Below are 20,854 nucleotides of genomic sequence, written 5' to 3' on the forward strand. Positions count from 1 at the left end.
GTGAGGATGCGACTGGCAAGGCAGAGCTGAGGAAAGTGCCGGGAAGCCCCTTTCCGATCGTCGAGGCACATTCAGGAGGTCCTAATTCCCAGGCTGGGGGGCGACAAATGTTACTATTTCCAGATTAGCAACCATCTTGGGCTGCCTTGCGCCACTTCTCCGGGGCGTCCACATTTGACTAGTTCAGTTGCTTTCGTGGTTCCGGCCCCATCCAACCCTTTGAAGCGAAAAGTGAACCAAGAAAGCTGCGGGCGGCGACAGGGACCCCGGCCCACATCCTCCTCCCGACCAGCCCCATCGAGGCAGCGCCGACCTCCCCATCATGGCGGCCGCCGGGCGGGGAAGCCAACCCGTGCGTCGCGTGCGTGCCTCCTCTCCCTCCCCTCCCCCTCCTCGGCGGCGGCGGCGGCGGCAGAGGCGGCAGCGCTCGCCATTGCCGCTGGTGGCAGGAGGCTGCGAGGAGCCGGCGCGGTCGCAGTCTCCACGGCGCAGGCCCACGGTAGCGCAGCCGCTCTGAGGTGAGTGCCCTACCGCGCAATCTCCAGCTATTTCAGCCCCGGCGCAGCCGCAACACGCCGCCCGCCCGCCGGCCGGCCGGCCCGCCCCGCAGCCGGCACCCTGCCGCCCCCGGCTCCGGGCCTGGGCCCCCACTGGATTCGGCCCGCCTCGGGCGGGGGGCCCTGGCCCGGCCCAGTCAAACCGCCACCCCGAGGATGCGCAGGCCGCACTAGGCCCCAGGCGTCCTGGCGGGCTCGGGAGGGAGGCGCTGCCCTCCCGAGAGCCCCAGGGTTCCGGCCTCCCCCGCCGCCTGAGGCTCTCGGGGCCGCGGCCTCCTCTTCGCCGTGGAACCCCGGGCCCGGCCTTCCCACAGGCTCGGGAGCGGGAGACCCGGGAGAACGCGCCGGGCCCGGGAGCGGGAGGTGGGCGGGCTGCGCGGGACCGGAGCCGCGGCTGCCTGCTCGCCCCCTCGGCCTTTCCCGGGTCTGGTCCGCGGGCGGCGCGGCGCGGCGGGCTGGGTCGGGGCGCGGGAGCCGCTGTCTCCTGCGGGAGAGGAGGCTGGTTCTTTGGCGACCTCCGAAGCTTCCCTCCCGCCGGGGTGGCGTGGGCTTGTTACCCAGGTAGACTGGGGGACTCTGGAATATGGCGTGTTGCCCACCTTTCTTGCAAGTTAGGAGGCGGCCCGGACGGTAGCGGCGGCAGTTCGAGAGGAGGGCGCAAAGTCCTTTTGTACGCAGAAATAAGGAGCGACATTGTGTTTTCTTCCTCAGCTGAGATGCTGCCCGTGGAGGGGCCTCGGTTCTTCTGTGCCTGGGGTGGTGGTCCCCTGGGAGAGGGGGAGTGGCGCGACCCTCGGAAGGAACCGAACCTTTGCCACTGTGAAGACAGGGGCTCTGGATGGCCTTGTGCATGGGTATTACCCCCCTTCCCCAGCCTTTCGGGGAACTCAAGGGTTTGCCCCTGCATATTATCCACTTCATTGTGCAGTAATGTCCACTGCCTCTCTCACCTGTTGTGTTGTTACTGCTGGTCCCAAAGTTTCTACAGTGCATCTGACTGTGCCCATCAGAACTTGAAGTTGTTTTAAAATCTTAATATTTTTAGGGCTTCAAATGTTATCTGCTCCAGCCAGATGGAGGAGCTGTTGCCTGGTCTCCATCCCTTCTTCTCAAGCATTAGATTAGAATATATTGCTTACTTGAGAGCTTGTGTCAGTTGTGCTTAATTTTTTCTGTGGTCAGAGCAAAATTCACGTTTTCTTAAGTGTGTGGAGACAACTATTGGGAAACTTGTAAGGTGAAAGATGGTTGAGTGAGCCTGTCAGTTTAGACAGTGCTTGGCGGGAGAATAGGTATGCCCATGTCACACCTTTTGTCCCCATGCATCATCTGCGCTCATGGTGATCCTTTTCTCATTTCATCTAGACCCAGCCTTTTAAAAAAAATTCCTTTTCCTTTGGCCTTGAGCAGTAAGTTATTGGGTTGTTCCTTATGCAAGGGAATAGGGGAGGGGGGACCTTGGAGATGCTGGTTTTTTTTTTTTTTTTTTTTTTTTTTTAATTCAGTAGAAGCCTGGCTCCCTAGAATTGTGTTTGAAAGTTTTTGACATGGTATCCCATAAGGTAGTGAAAATATGACTAGTTCTATTTGCACATCTGAGTGTAATTTCCTTATTTTATGAGCGTGAAAATGTACAGTCATCATATGTAATGTAGTATACTTATTCTTAACTTGAGTCCTAAATTGTGTGAAGAATTTTTTGTGAGACTTTTTTTTTTCTTCTGACAAGAGTTAGATGTGGCTTTCAACAGAATCCATCAGGTTAAGAATTACTGTTTCCTATCTTTGAAGTCCTTTGATTTCATCTCACATGCATTCTCCCTCTCCCCATCTCAAACTCAACGTATATGAGGGAAAATGACTTTTTCCTTAGTAGTCGGTAATCATATTCTCATTTGGCAAAAAAAACCCAAAACGGTTTCTTATCCCCAAGCCAGGACTTTTCGTAGAAATAGTTTTCTTACTAGGTTTTAAGGAAATTTAGCTCCTGGATTTAGGAAAGTAACTATAGGGATAAGAGATAATGAGAGCCCTTGTCCAGATATAGGAGAGACTAAAGGAGAAAAGATTTTGGGTTTCCCTCCCAATTCATGTATATTCCAGTGGAACCCAAAATTGTAGGTTGTTTTGTTTTATTAAATCACAATTATGCATCCATCTTTAATTTTGTTAGCGAGCTGAAAACCAACTTCCCATGATTTAAATACCTGAATTTGCATTGCCTGTACGCCTGTAGGTTCAAGCAAACCCAGACCCTGGGTTATCTTCAAGAAGTATTTTATGGGAAATAATCACAAATGGGTGACATTTAAGGGACATTAAGCTCCTTGTGGTCTGGGATTAAATTTTTTATATGTTTTTTCTTATATATAATAAGGCATTCAGTAAATGTTTGTTGGAGAATAATAATGATGAACAGTGATTATTGAAATTAAAATTTTTTTCACAAGTATTTGAAAAGGTGTGCTGATCTTTTGGGTTCTGGAAGGACTATAAACTATCAGTCTTTAGAAGCACAACCTCCAGTCCTCTGGAGAACAGGAAGTTATTGCATACATTTAGCTACTGTCAGATATCTTGAGGCAAGCCCAGTGCTTCATGCTGCAGCGGGCTTGTTCATCCGTTCAGTGCCACTGTGAAAAGTTGGAGGGTAAAGGGGGACTCTGTAGGTTGTTGAGTCTCGGAAGGGTCTTCTCTAACCTTGAGTTTCACTGTATCACTCTGGGGCTGTAATTAGTCCAGAAAGTTAGATATTTGAATTTAGATGTGTGTGACTGTGATGCTTGTTAATACATATATAAATAGTATTTGGAAAATCAACCTTACAAATAAATACCAATCTTTGGTTTTGTAAAAGACGTTTCAGAAAATGTTTTATACTAAAGGACATTTTCTCTCTATTTGATGTTTTCCTTGAGAACTAAAGCTAGTGTTTTCAGCTTACCCAAATATAATTTTCCATGAATGCTTAGTAAAACAGCAATGAAAAAGAAACCCACTTGTTAAGTTTATTTTAGAAACATTTTATTTAGACCAAGTGCAATCACTGTCTTTTGAGGCTCCGGATGCATGTTAATTTTTGTGCATTATGTATCATGTAGTTCTTTCCTTATTAACTAGGGGGTGGATTATCTACTTTCTTGGCTTTTCAGTTAGCACTCTTATCCATCAAAATTCTACTAAGGTGAACAGGCTAGAAGAGAAATAGTAAAGGAGGCAAAACAAATCAATTTCAGGTGTTTCTGAAAGATTACAACCATGTTGAGCTATTGGAAACTTTTAATCCTGGAGCAACAAGAATGCTTTATTTGAAGTATTTTGATGTAATATGGACAAAACTTAGAAAATGAAAAGAATTTTTGACTGCTCAAGGAAAATAAGTAGATTATATATGTGGAGTGTATCTTTTTACTGAAGTACATTTCAGAATTCGGCTTGATGTGTTTTTGACCCCACTGGATGCAGTTTAGTTACTGAAGCTTCAAAAAGGTTTCATTGTGTGTTTTTTTTTTTCCCTTTTCATCATGTGGTCTTTTTGCCTAAAATGTCCTAGAATGTGAACATTTATATGAACTGAAGAAAAGTGAGAAATAACAACTTTATAGAGATATTCTAGTATGTTTAAAAAAGACAAAAACAAAAAACGAGGGCACAGTTAAGGCAGGCCTACCACATTTGTGATCCCTTGAGGCCAATCTGTATTGTGTCACCAACAGTAGTCACTTAGACAATAACTGACCATAAGGAATCTTCTCCAGAATCCAAGACCTGGTAGCCTGCCTTATCCAATTGCTATTGAGCCATCAGATAATTTCTTGAGGAAGTCATGTCTAATAAGGGAAGCGTGTGTGTTTGTGTGTTGGGGGAGAGTAAATGATATATAGGTAAAAGAATCTAGTTTTAATGGATTGGGATGCTCACTGAAATTTTGGAGGTGTAGTATTTTTAAAAGAAGCTAAGAGCTACTTTTGTATGGGTCGTCAGTTTGATGATTTAGACTGCTGTTTATAGTGTATTGTTTAGTATATAAGCATAGTATTTAGATTAATTCATGCATGCTGATTTCTATGGTTACAAATGTGAAAAGTTTGACAGTTTAAGTGGACATTTTCTTAAAAACTCTTAAATAGTGTCTGTTGGATAAACTATGCCAAGCCTTTTTCAAAATCATCATGAAGAATGAGCTTTGTATAAACGTTAAGACCATTTTAAAAACCGAGCTGGTATTTTACTCTTGGTAATTGTAAAGTCGTTGCTTTTTAGAACTTGGGGAGTCTATTTTGCTGCTGCTACTGAATGCTAATGTGGTTAGGCTGGCAGCTAAACCTGCAAAGAACAAGAGGAAGTGAGGAAATGTCCCCATGAAACATTGCTTAAAACTAAGCAATGGGCTAGAGGTGGGGAGCTAGGGACTAGGGGACTTATTTATTTATTTATTTATTTATTTATTTTTTGTGAGGGAGATCAGCCCTGAGCTAACATCCATGCCAATCATCCTCTTTTTGCTGAGGAAGACTGGCCCTGGGCTAACATCCCTGCCCATCTTCCTCTACTTTATATGGGACACTGCCACAGCATGGCCTGACAAGCAGTGCGTTGGTGCGCGCCCGGGAGCCGAATGCGGGCTGCCAGCAGCGGAGTGCGTGCGCTTAACTGCTAGGCCACAGGGCCGGCCCAGGGACTTAATTCTTGTTTGATATTCAAAAGAGGATGAAGCATACCCTCCATTGAGAAATACCTTAATTGTGTCCTTACTTTGAAGTGTTGCCGTTCATTCACCAGAGGTTGATTAAAGACATATTGTATTCTAGGCAAGTGCTAGGTGCTAGAGTAACAAATAAATCATGGGCCTTGTCTATAGGGGAGAAAAGAGAAGAGCTCAATTAACTATAATACAACTTGTTGAGAACCAAGATAGAGTAAAGAAAGAGTGGTGTGCGATTATAGAGGGACAGAGGAATTCCTTCTGGGGAGGGGGTGAGTGATGCAGGGAGAATAAGTGAGGTTAGGAAAGACTTCATGTAGGGGATGTTTAGGAGGACTTTGAAGGATGAGTAGCTGTTTTACTCATGGAGAAGAAGAGGCTAGAGGAAGGGTATTGATAGTCTGATTTGAGAAATAGCAAGTAGATTTTGCTCTACTTGGGGAATAGTAGAAAGTGTAGCTGATGAGATTGTGACGTGATTGGGAAGAGCATGGGGGAGTTAAAGATTATAGTTGGCTAATGGATGATGATGCCTTTAATTAAGATAGGGATTGTATAGGAAGAACAGAATTTGAGGAGGAAGGTGATAGGGTATGATTCTAGATATGGGAATCAATATATGTCAAATAGGTTAGGTACCTGAAGATTGGGCTGGAGCTCAAGGGTGAGTGAGGATCAGTTAGGAGATTTGCATTCATTAGCATAATATCATATAGAAACTGTGAAAGTGTATATCAGGAGTGAGGAAAAGACTAAGGGCAAACTTGGGTAGCATCTACATCTGAGGGTCCAGTGGAAGAAGAGGGGCCTATCAGGAAAGTTGAAAAAGAATGGCTTAAAGAGATAAGATAAATGGTGTAGGGTTGAAGAAGCTGAGGATAGGGATTAAGGGAATTTTAACAGAATTTAGCAATGCAAAATACTACAGAGAGCTCATTAGGATAAAAACTAGATTTGGCAATTAAGAAATAAATTTTATGAATGTGTTTCTGTGTGTGTATGTGTTGTTTTGCCAGGAATCATGATAAACACAATAGATTTCTAAAGCATTATTGAATATAGTGGTAGGGCCTATGTAAAACTCAATTTAATAGATGACCTGTGCTTAGAAATAGGTCCTGTTACTCCCCTTCTCTCATGGGGATTACAGGACAAAAGCTGTAGATGACTTAAATTCTAACAACTAGAGTTTATGTATTTGAGTATATAGTACAGGGTATCTGAGTTTATAGTCTCTTAAAATGCAAATTCTTCTTAAAGGGTTTTGAGGTTTATGATATTTACCTGTTAAGTGCAGGGGTTTTTAACCTGGGTTTTATAGTTCTGGGGTTCATGGATATATTTTGGCTGTGTGACCCTGAATCTCTTGAAATTGTATGAAAAATTTTGTGTGTGTGCCTATGTGATTTTTCTGGGGAGAGGGTCCATAACTTGTACAAGATTCTCAAAGGTTTCTTGACACACAGAAAAGTCAAGAATTTCACACAGAAAGTCAATTACTTTTCAGCAATTTTAATGACTAAGTCAAATGTTCATTGTGTTAGTTGGCTGAAATCAGTTATCTTGACTGACTGGGATAGATGAAGGGAAAGAAATTTTGAGTAGATGTCTCAGGTGAGGAATTTTGGGAAGATGTGAGGCACCTCTAGGAGACAGGAGTAGGAACACCAGAAGGAAGGTGGGAGGAATGCCAAAGCAAAGCTTAACCAATTTCAGAATTTTGCCAGTCTTCTGGATTCCTTGGTTTTTTATACTCCAGGATTCACACTAGTATATGACTATTCATGCACTATATACGATAAGCTTTGTGAGGCGATCAAATTCTTATTGCTTTAAAGAGAAAGTTTTGAAAGAAAGCTAAATGGTTCATAGATTGCACTGAAAAATTCATGTTTAGGTTGGGAGTTGCTTATACTTTGGAAAATTTCTAAAAGGCACAAATGTTTCAATCTAATGATCTGGGCAAGACATTTACTCTTTCCTTACTTAATTTTCCTTGCTTCAGTTTTCATGAAATGAAAATACCATTGGCCTATTTTATAGGGTCTTTCTGAAATATGACAATTATGGAATGCCTTGAGATCTAATATGAATTAGTACTAACAAATTGCTAGTGTTCACATTTCTTAAGTCATTAATAAAATTTAGAAATCTAAGCAAATTATTTAGTAATGCTCCATACTAGAACTTGATTCCCAAAATATTTCCTTCTGAAATTTTAGATAAATGGTCATTTTTACTTTTTGCCTCTAATCTTTGGATCTTTGAAATTGGATTAGGAGACGGTTTTGTTAGCTAGGCCCTAGATGCTCGGGCAGTGATCTCCAACTTTTGTTACGCTTCCAAGTAAAAATTTGAGCACACATTTTGATTCACATTTATTTACAAATGATGTTCCTATGCTATTGTACTAACACATTTATGTGCATTATAATATATGTAGAAGGTAGAAATTTTAAAAGGAGATAAAGATGAAATAAACAGTATTTTTTAATGCCTTGTTAATTGAGTTAATGGTAGTTCAGTAACTTATTTTGAGTTTGATTAGCTTGTTTTTATGAATATATTTGCTCATAACTCGTGATGTTTTTTCTATAATTAATGCCAGGTGGCAATTTTTTTTTTCTTGGTGATGAAGATTAGTCCTGAGCTAACATCTGTTGCCAATCCTCCTCCTTTTGCTGAGGAAGATTGGCCCTGGGCTGATATCCGTGCCCATCTTCCTCTACTTTACACGTGGGATGCCTGCCACAGCATGGCTTGATAAGTGGTGCCTAGGTCGGTGCCCAGGATCCGAACCTGCGAACCCCAGGCCACCGAAGCAGAGTGTGTGAACTTAGTATGCCACCAGGCCAGCCCCACTTGTTGGCAATATTTTATAGGATACCCTGTAAAAGTATTGGTAAATAGAAGAATGATATGAATAAATATATTAGGTAATCTTAAACATAGGAAATTTGTGTTATGTAATTCGTAATTAGCTTGTATTTGTGGATTATCCTCACATTCACTAAATCTACAAAGAAGATCCCTAAATACAACTGGAGTATTTTCTTTGCTTACTTTTTTTGGTTCTTTGTCTTTCATTAAACAGTTATGAAATAAAATTCTTCGTAATAGATCTTCCATATAAAAATGACCCATAAATTAAAGAGCCAACCAAGGTTTGCTAAATAAAAACACCATCATAGAACTAGTCTCTTGACCCAAAACTGGCTTCAGGTACTAAGTTTAAAGAAGAAATAATCCTGCTATCACCGGTTATGTGACTGGGTGTTAAAATTTTTGTCTTCCTTAATTTTTGGCTCTATATTTTAAGTTTTTCTGCATTGAAAATGTATTATTTTTATGGTGAAAAATTTTAGAAAGAAAACAAACAAAACTCCCAAATCAGTGGTTATCTTTGGTTTATAAGTGTATAAGTGTTTTTTATTTTCTTTCTTGTATCTTTCCTTATTTTTCAGATTGTCTTTAATGAAAATGCATTAAATTTTCTAATCAGAAAAAATAAACATAAATATGAATAATGTAATTATGGCCCTAAGGACTCACTATCAGATTTTGGGTGTGCTAAGTCACTTATCCTCACTGAGCCTTTTCCCCCACTTGGAAAATGAAGAGGACAGAAATGATATTTAAAGTTTCTTCTAAATAAAAATTCCTTATAAAACTAATTCTGAGTCTGTGTTATGACATGTTAAACAATAAATATGAATTTTCTTCTTAAAGTAAAAAGGTACTTATACGTGTTCATGGTAGAAAAGCAAAGAGAAGAAAGTTAAAAATAATTGTAATTCTACCATGTGTAGATAATTAACACTATTTTAATATATATAGTTTTAGATATTTTCCTAAGTATACATGTGTGTACGTGCACACACACACACACTACATATACATACTGTATATGATAATATGAAATAATACTGCACATACTGTCTTGAACCAAAAATGCCTAAGAATATTTGATTTATCTATTTTTGCCCTGAAACATTCTTAATGGGGCAGTTATAGATCCATTTGTTTTAATGAAATATAAAAGATGTTTAAAAGGTTCTCTCCAAATAAAAGTTTGTCCAGGAAGTGCATACTGTCTGTTTCATGCTCTGTGTGGTTTTGCTGAGGTGAGGGTAACTTGGAGTATGGGCGGAAGGGCCTGCCTATGAAAACGTACTTAGTGAAGAATGAAAGTTAAATCCTGGGTTAACCTCAAATTCATTCACACATTAACTTGCTTTTTCTCCACTCTGCCCTCACGCTTCCTAAGCTAAGATTCCTATTTGCAGGATAGTTACTGAAGTGAACAAGTTCGTCTCAATATAGTACTGGTCTTTTATTTTACCCTGGGACCTTCTGAATTGTTATATTCCCATCAAGAGCAAATTGGGTATTAGAAGCAGGAATAGTATAATACAAGGTGTTAAAAATGCATGTTTTTTTTTAGCATTATCTGTGGGGAGTTCAAAAGATTTTATGTACATAAAATATAAGTATTTATATTTGCAAATATAAAATGCTATGTAATCTAATTCATGCTTCCGCTCAGTGAAGTATGTGATATATATAAAATTCTAATTTTATGTAAAGAATAACTGGATCTTTCTCAAAGTTAACTTCCTTAAAGATTTTAAGTGCATTCTCTTTAGAGTTAGTAATGTAACCCAATTTTCCTGCCTACACATTTAATTTTGTCTTTAATCTCTCTGGTAGCCGGTTTGTTTTTGTTTTTTATACAAAATGGAAAGCAAATCTAGGGTAAATAGTTCCTTAGTTACGGCAATTAATATCTAAAGTAATCTGGTCATTTCTCATCTAAATATAATATAAAGCCTGTGGAGATATGTGTCAGAAGAAAAAAAGTCTGATTTGTTTATTCTCTTCCCTTCCAATAGGAAGATTAGGATCTTTTCTAGGAGAAAAACTTTATCATTTATACTTGACAATTAAGATGCTTATATCATTTTCTTCCAGATGTAGAAGGAGGTGGAGAATTGGGGAATAAAAAGTACAAATTTTTTGTCTCTTAAACGTTTGTCTTCAGTTTTTATGTCTGAAAGATGTGAGAACAGTAGCTAATTCTAACTTGAGAATCCACCAAGATGGATTGTCTTCGATCTGAAGAAATCTATTTTGTGGCTAAATGAGTGGTATTATGTATCCAATGTCGTTTAAATAAATAATTTTCAATTAGTATTAATTTAGGGCTTTTGGTACAGGAGTGATTCTTGTCTTTTAGGATAGCATGATTTTGAAATTATCTTTTTTTTTCTCAATAATCTTTTTATTGGTTACATGCTGAAATTATCATAGTTTGAATGTTTTGGGTTAAATATACTAAAATTATTTTCATCCATTTTTTTACTTTTTTTTTTAATTGATGTTTTAATAGTTTATAACATTGTGAAATTTTGGGTTGTACATTTTTGTTTGTCCACCACCATATATATGTCTCCCTTCACCCCTTGTGCCCACCCCTTACCCCCATTGCCCCTGGTAACCACAATACAGTTTTCTCTGTCCATGTGTTGGTTTATATTCCACGTATGATTGAGATCATACGGTGTTTGTCTTTCTCTTTCTGGCTTATTTCACTTAACATAATACCCTCCAGGCCCATCCATGTTGTTGCAAATGGGACAATTTTGTCTTTTTTTATGGCTGAGTAGTATTCCATTGTATATGTATATCACATCTTCTTGATCCAGTCATCAGTCGAGGGACACTTAGGTTGCTTCCACTTCTTGGCTGTAGTGAATAATGCTGCAATGAACATAGGGGTGCATAAGCCTCTTTGGATTGTTGATTTCAGGTTCGTTGGATAGATTCCCAGTAATGGGATAGCTGGATCATAGGGTATTTCTATTTTTAATTTTTTGAGGAATCTCCATACCGTTTTCCATAGAGGCTGCATCAGTTTGCATTCCCACCAGCTGTGTATGAGGGTTCCCGTTTCTCCACATCCTCTCCAACATTTGTTGTTTTTTGTCTCGGTGATTATAGCCATTCTAACCGGCGTGAGGTGATATCTTAGTGTTGTTTTGATTTGCATTTCCCTAATGATTAGTGATGTTGAACCTCTTTTCATATGCCTATTGGCCATCTGTATATCTTCTTTGGAGAAGTGTCTGTTCATTTCCTCTGCCCATTTTTTGATCGGGTTGTTTGTTTTTTTGTTGTTCCATTGTGTGAGTTCTTTATATATCATGGAGATCAACCCCTCGTCAGATATATGTTTTGCAAATATTTTCTCCCAGCTGGTGGGTTGTCTGTTCATCTTGGTTCTGGTTTCGTTTGTCTTGTAGAAGCTCTTTAATCTGATAAAGTCCCACTGGCTTATTTTTTCTTTAGTTTCCCTAGTCTGGGTAGGCATGTCATCCGAAAAGATTTCTTTATGACCAATGTCAAATAGTGTGTTGCCTATATTTTCTTCTATGAGTTTTATAGTTTCAGGTCTCACCTTCAGGTCTTTGATCCATTTTGAGTTAATTTTTGTGAATGGCGATAGCAGATGGTCCACTTTCATTCTTTTGCATGTGTCTGTCCATTTTCCCAGCACCATTTATTGAAGAGACTTTCCTTTCTCCATTGTGTGTTCTTAGCTCCTTTGTTGAAAATTAGCTGTCTGTATATGTGTGGTTTTATTTCTGGGCTTTCAGTTCTGTTTCATTGATCTGTGTGTCTGTTTTTGTACCAGTACCATGCTGTTTTGATTACTGTTGCTTTGTAGTATGTTTTGAAGTCAGGGGTTTTGATGCCTCCAGCTTTGTTCTTTTTGCTTAGGGTTGCTTTAGCTATTCGGGGTCTTTTGTTGCCCCATGTGAATTTTAGTATTCTTTTTTCTATTTCCGTGAAGAATGTCATTGGGATTCTGATTGGGATTGCATTGAATCAGTAGATTGCTTTAGGTAATATAGACATTTTAACTATGTTTATTCTTCCAATCCATGTGCGTGGGATGTCTTTCCATTTCTTTATGTCATCATCGATTTCTTTCAATAATGTCTTGTAGTTTTCATTGTATAGGTCTTTCACCTCCTTGGTAAGATTTATTCCTGGATATTTTATTCTTTTTGATGCAGTTGTAAATGGTATTATCTTTTTGAGCTCTCTTTCTGTTAGTTCGTTATTAGCATACAGAAATGCAACTGATTTTTGTAGATTGATTTTGTACCCTGTGACTTTACTGTAGTTGTTGATTATTTCTAATAGTTTTCCAACAGATTCTTTAGGGTTTCCTATATATAAAATCATGTCATCTGCAAATTGTGAGAGTTTCACTTCTTCGTTGCCTATTTGGATTCCTTTTATTCCTTTTTCTTGCCTAATTGCTCTGGCCAAAACCTCCAGTACTATGTTGAATAGGAGTGGTGAAAGTGGGCAGCCCTGCCTCGTTCCTGTTCTCAGAGGAATGGCTTTCAGTCTTTCCCCGTTGAGTATGATGTTGGCTGTGGGTTTGTCATAAATAGCCTTTATTGTGTTGAGGTACTTTCCTTCTATACCCATTTTGTTGAGAGTTTTTATCATAAATGGATGTTGTATCTTGTCAAATGCCTTCTCTGCATCTATTGAGATGAGCATGTGGTTTTTGTTCTTTGTTTTGTTGATGTGGTGTATCACGTTGATTGATTTGCGGATGTTGGACCATCCCTGCGTCCCTGGTGTAAATCCCACTTGATCATGGTGTGTGATCTTTTTAATGTATTGCTGTATTCGGTTTGCCAATATTTTGTTGAGGATTTTTGCATCTATGTTCATCAGCGATATTGGCCTGTAATTTTCCTTCTTTGTGTTGTCTTTGTCTGACTTTGGTATCAGGGTGATGTTGGCCTCATAGAATGATTTAGGAAGTGTTCCATCTTCCTCTATTTTTTGGAATAGTTTGAGAAGGATGGGTATTAAATTTTCTTTGAATGTTTGGTAAAAGTCACTGGAGAAGCCATCTGGTCCTGGACTTTTATTTTTTGGGAGGTTTTTGATTACTACTTCAATCTCTTTACTTGTGATTGGTCTGTTTAGATTCTCCATTTCTTCTTGGTTCACTTTTGGGAGGTTGTATGAGTCTAAGAATTTATCCAGAAAATTATCTTTTTTTAAAGAATAATAATTATTTTCCCTTAAAGATAAAAAGGTTGTGCAGCTGTGCCGTGTAAATCCGCCTACTCAGATTTGGCCTACTAGTAGTTTCAGAACTCTATATCCAGTGGCCTAATTGACATTTCTTGGATGCTTCAGATGCACTTCATCCCAAAATGAAATTCCCATCTCAAACTTGGCCATGTTCCACTCTTGCTTACCTCAATGAAGGGTACCACTGTTTCCTCCAGTTTCTCAGAACTGAAACCTTGGTCTTTCCATTTGTCCATAAACTCCATTTGTCTTCTTCATTTCCACCATTATCACTTTTGTCTAAGTTGCTGTTGTTTCTCTTTTGGACTGTTGCAATAACCCATAACTGGTCCACCTGCGTTCAGTCTGGCTAAGCACTAGTCCATTCTCATTGCAGGCAGAATTAATTGATCTTTTCTAAATTCACAAGTCTGATCACATCCCCCGTTGAATTTAGGATGAAGACAAAGCTCCTTAATGTGGCCGTACCAACGACATAGGTAGGCCATACCTAAATCCCTAGATCCTTTAGCCTTCTTGGAAAGGTAATGGGGTATGTTGGAAAGATAGAGTTTGGGGGTTGTATTAGTTTCTTAGGGCTACCATAACAAATTACCATGAACTTGGTGCCTTGAAACAACAGAAATTTATTCTCTCATAGTTCTGGAGGCCAGAAATCAGGAATCAGGTGTTGTAGAGCCACAATCTCTCTGGAGGCTCTTAAGGAAGAATCTGTTCTTTGCCTCTTCCAGCTTTTGGTGGTTGCTGGCATTCTTTGTCTTGTAGCTAACATCACTCCAGTCTCTGCCTCTCCAGGCACATTGTTTCCTCCATTCTGTCTCTATAGTCTCTCTTGGCCTCACTCTTATAAGGACACTTGTCGTTTAAGACCAACCTGGATAATGCAGGATGATCTCCTCATCTCAAAATTCTTAATTTAGTTACATCTGAAAGAATCTTTTTTCCCAAGAAGGTGGCATTCACAGGTTTCAGGAATTAGGATGTGGACATATCTTTTTGGGAGCCACCACTCAACCCACTACAGGGGCTCTGGGTTTAAATCCTGATAATGTCACCTACTAGCTCTGCAACCTTGAGCATATTACTTAACCTTTCTGAGTCTGAATCTCCTTAATTTTAAAACAAGGATGATAATGCCTACATGATTGATATGTGAAGATTTAAGGACAATTCAGGTGAAGTACTTGACACATGGTAGTTGACTCATTAAATGTTGCGTTCCACATTTAAACTACACTGACTCTACTGCACTTTCTCAGGGTCCCTAGATATCATGTGTGGCCTAGAACCCAGCATGAGCTGTGGGACTGGTCAGATAAGTACAAACTACAGTGGGTCCAATTTCTCTGTTTTCTGGGCACTGTGTAGCCACTCTGATTAATGTAGCCCAAGTTTGAATTAAGTTTATTTGTAGCCACATCATAAGATTGGCTCATTAAACTTAGAATTGGTTAAAACCTCCAGATCTTTTTCATTGGTGTCACTATTAAACCTCTATTGTGCAGTTCAGTGCTTAGATCCAAGTGTACATTGTCAAGTGTTACATATGTTACATTATCAAGTCAGAGCCTAGTGCATAATAGGAGGTAAGTTAATGCTGAATTTAATGTTGCTACATGGTTTAAAGGAGTCTTTAAATTTAACCTACTTTGGTGCTGTTCAGAGAATATTTCTTAAAACAAATGCTGTGGTGAATATGAAAAGGAAAAGAGTTACCATTGAAGTAGCAACTGTGTCAATTATATTGCACAGGTGGATGGCATCACTAGATACTCCTTCAGGTAATCAGAGGCTGACCGCTTCCAGGTTGATGGACATCTTGCTTTTGATGCTTCTGTCAGGTATATGAGATGTGTGTCCATTGCTTATTTAACAAATATACGTTTAATGATTTCTGTATCTACTGCTATTATTTGCATTTGAGATAAAAGACTAGAGAAATGGATGATGTAGAAATGGTGTTTTAAAAATATTTACTTTTGAATAAGTATTACATGCACATGGTTAAAAGATCAAACAATATAAGAGGAATTCAGTGAAAAGTGAAAAGTTTCTTTTCCACAGTTTCCCTCTCCAGAAACAACCACCACTACTGGTTTCTTGTGTATCCTTCAAGGTAGGCTAAGCAAAAATGTGTGTGTGTGTCTTCCTTTTAAAAAACACGAATGATTGCTTATATGCATATGGTGCTCTAGAAAGTGCTCCCCGCCCCACCCCCCATGACATGTTTTGTGTCCTGATCCTCAGCGCCAGTGTAGGATTTCTCGTTTTTTTGCCCTATTGTTGAGAGGCAGGGAACCAAATTCCATAGCTTCCATTACTAATTTGATTGTGTGGGATGCATTTCCAAGAGAGTTGTATATTATATAGTCTTTTATGAAAGAATTCTCTTTATAGGCTAAGTTTATACCAGGGAAATAAGGCCAATTTTAATTCAGGCCATTTATTTGGAAAACGAGTAAAGAAAAACCCATCAATTCAAATTGGTTTAATACATTATCTTGGTATTGCTTGAGCCCTTTTCATGCTTGCTAAATGAATTACTCATTTTGATTATATTGACAGCAGGGCTAAATAAATTATTTCATGAGCCTGGTATATAGCAGAGGTCTAGTTTAGGAAGAGCTGGAATGTCCAAGAATAGAAGCGCTGTGGCAGTCGTTGCATTCTACCTTGGGTTATTTGGGTTTTTTTCCTCTCTCTCATTACACTGTAAGCTAGCAGTTCTTAATCTTTGGGCTCAGGACCCTTTTATATTCTTAAAAATTATTGAAGACTCAAGAGCTTTTGTTTATGTGGGGTATAATTTTTGATATTTACTGTATTAGAAATTAATACAGAAATTTAAAAAATGCTTATTTTCAAATAACAATATACCCTACTACATGTTAAAATAAGTGAAATATTTTTATAAAAAATAACTGTATTTTCCAAAACAGAAAACAATTTAGTGAGAAGAGTGGTTTTGTTTTACGGTTTTTGCAAATCTCTTTAATGTCTGGCTTGATAGAAAACAGCTAGATTCTCATATCTGCTTTTGCACTCAATCTGCTGCACTATGTTGCTTTGGTTAAAGTATAAGAAGAAGATCTGGTCTCATACCCAATATGTAGTTAGACAAGGGAAGAGTATTTTAAGAGCCTTTTGAAATTATTGTGGACATTCTTCTTTGATATTATCCAAAAACTCAGCAGTATTAATTTCTTAAAGGTGAGTTGCAGTGTGGAATCTGAAACCTTAACTGTACTTTGTTACATTGAAATCTGTTGGTTTATCATGCACTTTGAATGGATCTTTTAACCTGTGCATGATTTTGTAACATCATACATTGGTCATTTGGAAAATATTAGTTCACTGAGTTATGCAGATCTTCCACATGTTGACACAAAAATTGCATTCATTAACACTACTACTGATCTCATCCGAAAAGGCCTTTCAGTAATGGAAAGCTATCAAGCTCACTGTGGCAGATACAAGTTTTCCAAAATACTAATTATCACTTGAAATAACTAATTTTATCATTGGCAACAAATACTGTCAGTTGTTTTCCTTGAAGTGACAGGCTCACTTTGTTAATTTTTGAGAAAATATCTGTCAGTTACCTAGGTCTGAATAACCATGTAGTTTATCAGCCACTCGCAAGTAGAAATGGTGTTCCTTGGGAAAAAGTGGCTAATTCAGTTTTCACCTCAAAGCATGGTACATGTGCTTTTCGAAACAGCCATCATACTTCTGAATGCAGAAGTGCTTTATACATACTTTCCATTTGGTTACACAGAACAGTAAAAAGACATGAACTCAAGGATGAAGATTTAATAAAATTAATAATTTTTACTCTTAACACATTCTTAAATAAAATTGACTTTTTTTTTTCCCCCCACTGTGAGTATGGGAAGGTGAAGAATATAATGACTACTAGTACAGTTGGGTGCCATTGCCTTAAATTGTGCTAAGGTGCTAGTAGTTTTACCCTACCATTGCTTTTGCATTATAAGTTCAAATAAAAGACAGTGAAAAAAGGCAAATAATGTCTTAGTTATTGTGAAAATAGTTTTGACCTCATGGATCCCTTGAAAAAGTCTCAGGGAATCCGGGGTTCCATGGTTCACTTTGAGAACTGCTGCTGTAAGCTGTTTGAGGGTTAAACTAATCCTCTAGGTGTCCTCCTTCGGTTTCTGGTCCAGGATTTTACAAAGAAAAGGTGCTCAAAGAATTTTTTTTTGATGAATGTGATATGATGACGTTTTAACAGGACAAAACTTGGTGAGTAAAATTATATAGCTGCCTACATCCATCCAGGCAGTCTTGGTTAGGCAGCTTTTCCAAAGACATTTGTGAGAATAGGGTGAATAAATGGAATGTGGATGATAATACGCTCAGTAAATGCAAATGATGAAAAAATAACTAAATATAAGGTGATATTGAAATTAGAATTGACTGATTTCAGAAACGCACAGGAAAAGGATACACATGTACAAGTACCTACAGAGCCAACAATTTCAGCCTTGTTAGATTTCTTTTAATGAGTCCTCTACTTTTTGGGTCCTTAAATTTGTAGTGGTCCAAGAGAGGATCCTCAAGTAAAATGATTCTGATCTGAAAAGCAGGCATCTCATTGAAATTTCAGTAGTTACTGCTTGTGCTTGATCCAGTACAGGCTTTTCAAAAAGAGTTGCAGAAGGTGAATATTAAAAACAAATCACTTTTTATGAAGAATAGTGAAGAAAAGTCCTGTGTTCATATAAGCTACAGATCTAGGTAGATAAGTTTTGAGTAATTTCCCCATTTAAGGAAACCTGTCCTGTGAATACCCTAGTGTGGTTATGGACTATTCTTCTCTTTTTTGGTCAAGGAATTGGGTGATAAGATGGTGTGATATACCCTCTTCTTTTAGTGTGGAAGCCTCAATCCATCTAGCTATGTTTTGATAATCTCAAAATTTGCTAAATAGTGCTCTTCCTCCTTTTGTTTTCAGGTGATTTATTTGTTACAGTCTATTTCTAATTTAGGGCTAGGATGTAGGAATGGGCAGTAAAATTGAAGGGGGAAATGGGAAGGAAGAGTACTAGTTCTAAACCATCTAGGTCTTTCCCTACCCTCACCCCGACCCCTCATCCCTATTTTTAAGAAACTACTTCCTCCTATCTCAAGTAAATATTGTAAGAGATAAGTTAAGGCATTTCTAACCATCAAAACCACACAGTTTTTTGTTTCATGTTAAAAGTTACTGGGTCTAGTCTAAGGAGTTTCTTCAAACATCTTATGAATTTACCTTTTGTCCTTGAAGGTCATTGCTTCAAATTACAATGGATACTACTGAAAAGTTGGGTAAGATAGGCATTACCTAAACTTTGGTCATTATCATACCGATGTAACGATGTGAGAGGATGCAGCTAGTACAGGGGTGGTGTTACTGGGTGAGCCACTTCTGTGTGCTTCTTGTCATGGGTGTCACATCCTGGTTAGAAATCATTTTAAGTCACCAAGCTGGAAAATACCAGTCAGAAATTAATCTTATTTTTATGACATCCTTAAAAAGACTAAATACGGTTTTAAAACTGATCTAAGTAAAAAATCTGCTTTCAAACAGAGTTGTAAGTGGAAATGTAAAATAAGGCCATCTTCAAAATAATTTATGTATTATATTTACTGGACAGATTTAATTTTGAGATCTATGTGCAAGGCACAGATTGGAATATTTGCTACAGATATTTTATGGAATGTAGATTTCAGATTGTTATTTGCTTATAAAAATATACATGAAAACCCACCTTCAGAACTCCTTTAAATTTTTAAAAAATTTTATCATTTGTAGAAGATACATTTATCTCCATTATTCCTCTAGTACCATATCCTCTTTAAGTAGTTTGAAGAGATTAGGGTTAAGTACTACTAACTTTGGTATAACTTCTGTAGCTGTTGCTTTTTAAAATACTTCAGGCATGAAAAAGGATATAGAACAATATAATGAATACCATGTACTTTCTACCCAGCTTAAGAAATAAAATCACAGATAATATTGAAGCCTCCTGGATACTCCTTCCTCATCCTAACTCCTCTCCTCCCAGCTATGACCATTATTTTGAATTTGGTGTTTATCATTCTCCTGCATTTAAAAAAACTTTCCCTTTATGTGTGGTATTCATAGAAAAGATGCAATATTGTTTTGTATATTTTTAAACTTTATATGAGATTAATCTTTATTGATACATGTAGTTATAATTTACTCATTTTATATGCTGTATAATATTTGATTTAATGGAATGTGAAAGCAATAGAGAATTTTGAAAATAAAGTGTAAAGATGAGAAAATCAGTAGCCTTGCCATCCACAGATACCACAGTTAATCTTGTTTTCTTCCTTTGCTTCCCCCTTTCCCACTTAAGTTTATGTAGTTTTTTAATATATAAGCAATACAGTTTTATGGATTACATAAAATTGCAAAATAGCCACATAAAGGCTGTCATCCCATTTTAGTTGATTCTTAGTTGAAAAACGAAAGAAAATGAATGAATGAGCGTTACATATCAGTCATATACCTGGTAAATTTCCTGTCTATACCAAATATTGATGACATATTTCTTAGTATAGAAACACTGTATAAAGGCATCTAGGAAGAGTTAGGTAGTATTGTTTAACATGTTTTTAAACTTATGTGAGAGATTTTTCTAGTAAACAAATTTACCAGATAAGTGATGCTTATGTCTTTAAACATTAAGGACAATTTTGGTTTTAACCATTTTTGATTAAAAAATGAAAAAGATGAAATACTTAGGTGTACTTTTAACAAAATATGTACAAGATCTATATGAGGAAAACTACAAAACTCTGATGAAAGAAATCAAACTAAATCAAAAGAAATCGAACTAAAATAGAGATATTCCATGTTTATGGATAGGAAGACTCAATATTGTCAAGATGTCACTTCATCCTAACTTGATCTAGAGATTCAATGCAATCCCAATCAAAATCCCAGCTAGTTATTTTATGGATATTGACAAACTGATTTCTAAAATTTACATGGAGAAGCAACAGAGCCAGAATAGCTAACACAATATTGAAAGAGAAGAACAAAGTTGGAAGATTGACACTACTTGACTTCAAGACTTAGTATAAAGCTACAGTAATCAAGGCAGTGTGGTATTGGTGAAAGAATAGACAAATAATAGATCAATGGAACGGAATAGAGAGCCCAGAAATAGACCCCCATAAATGTAATCTACTGATCTTTGACAAAGGAGCAAAGGCGATACAGTGGAGCAAAGATGGTCTTTGCAACAGATGGGTCTGGAACAACTGGACATTCACATGGCAAAAAATGAATCTAGATACAGACTACACCCTTCACAGAAATTAACTGAAAAAGGATTATAGACCTAAACATAAAGACAAAACTATAAAACTCCTAGAAGAAAGGAGAAGAATAGGAGAAAACCTAGATGACCTTGGGTATGGCAATGACTTT

The 20,854-nt window shown here is 37.9% G+C and overlaps 1 protein-coding gene and 1 pseudogene across 5 annotated transcripts in view; one reads left to right on the forward strand and one right to left on the reverse strand.

The window, feature by feature from the left end:
• The first annotated feature begins 415 nt into the window (after positions 1–415).
• Positions 416–20,854, forward strand: part of NRF1 (nuclear respiratory factor 1) — a 130,736-nt gene continuing 110,297 nt past the window's right edge. For 3 of the 5 annotated variants that reach the window (XR_015552176.1, XM_004418692.3, XM_014784897.2), the window contains exon 1: positions 416–518. The gene's annotated coding sequence lies outside the window, so the exon portion shown is untranslated. Of the gene's footprint in view, positions 519–15,141; positions 15,231–20,854 lie in introns of all 5 variants that reach the window. The other 2 variants (XM_087430591.1, XM_087430604.1) reach the window with 2 other exon arrangements.
• LOC147918270 (uncharacterized) lies at positions 546–1,550 on the reverse strand (annotated as a pseudogene).

Source organism: Ceratotherium simum, chromosome 1 (genome assembly GCF_057802395.1).
Source record: "Ceratotherium simum simum isolate JZ-2026a chromosome 1, ASM5780239v1, whole genome shotgun sequence".
Classification (NCBI taxonomy): Eukaryota; Metazoa; Chordata; class Mammalia; order Perissodactyla; family Rhinocerotidae; genus Ceratotherium; species Ceratotherium simum.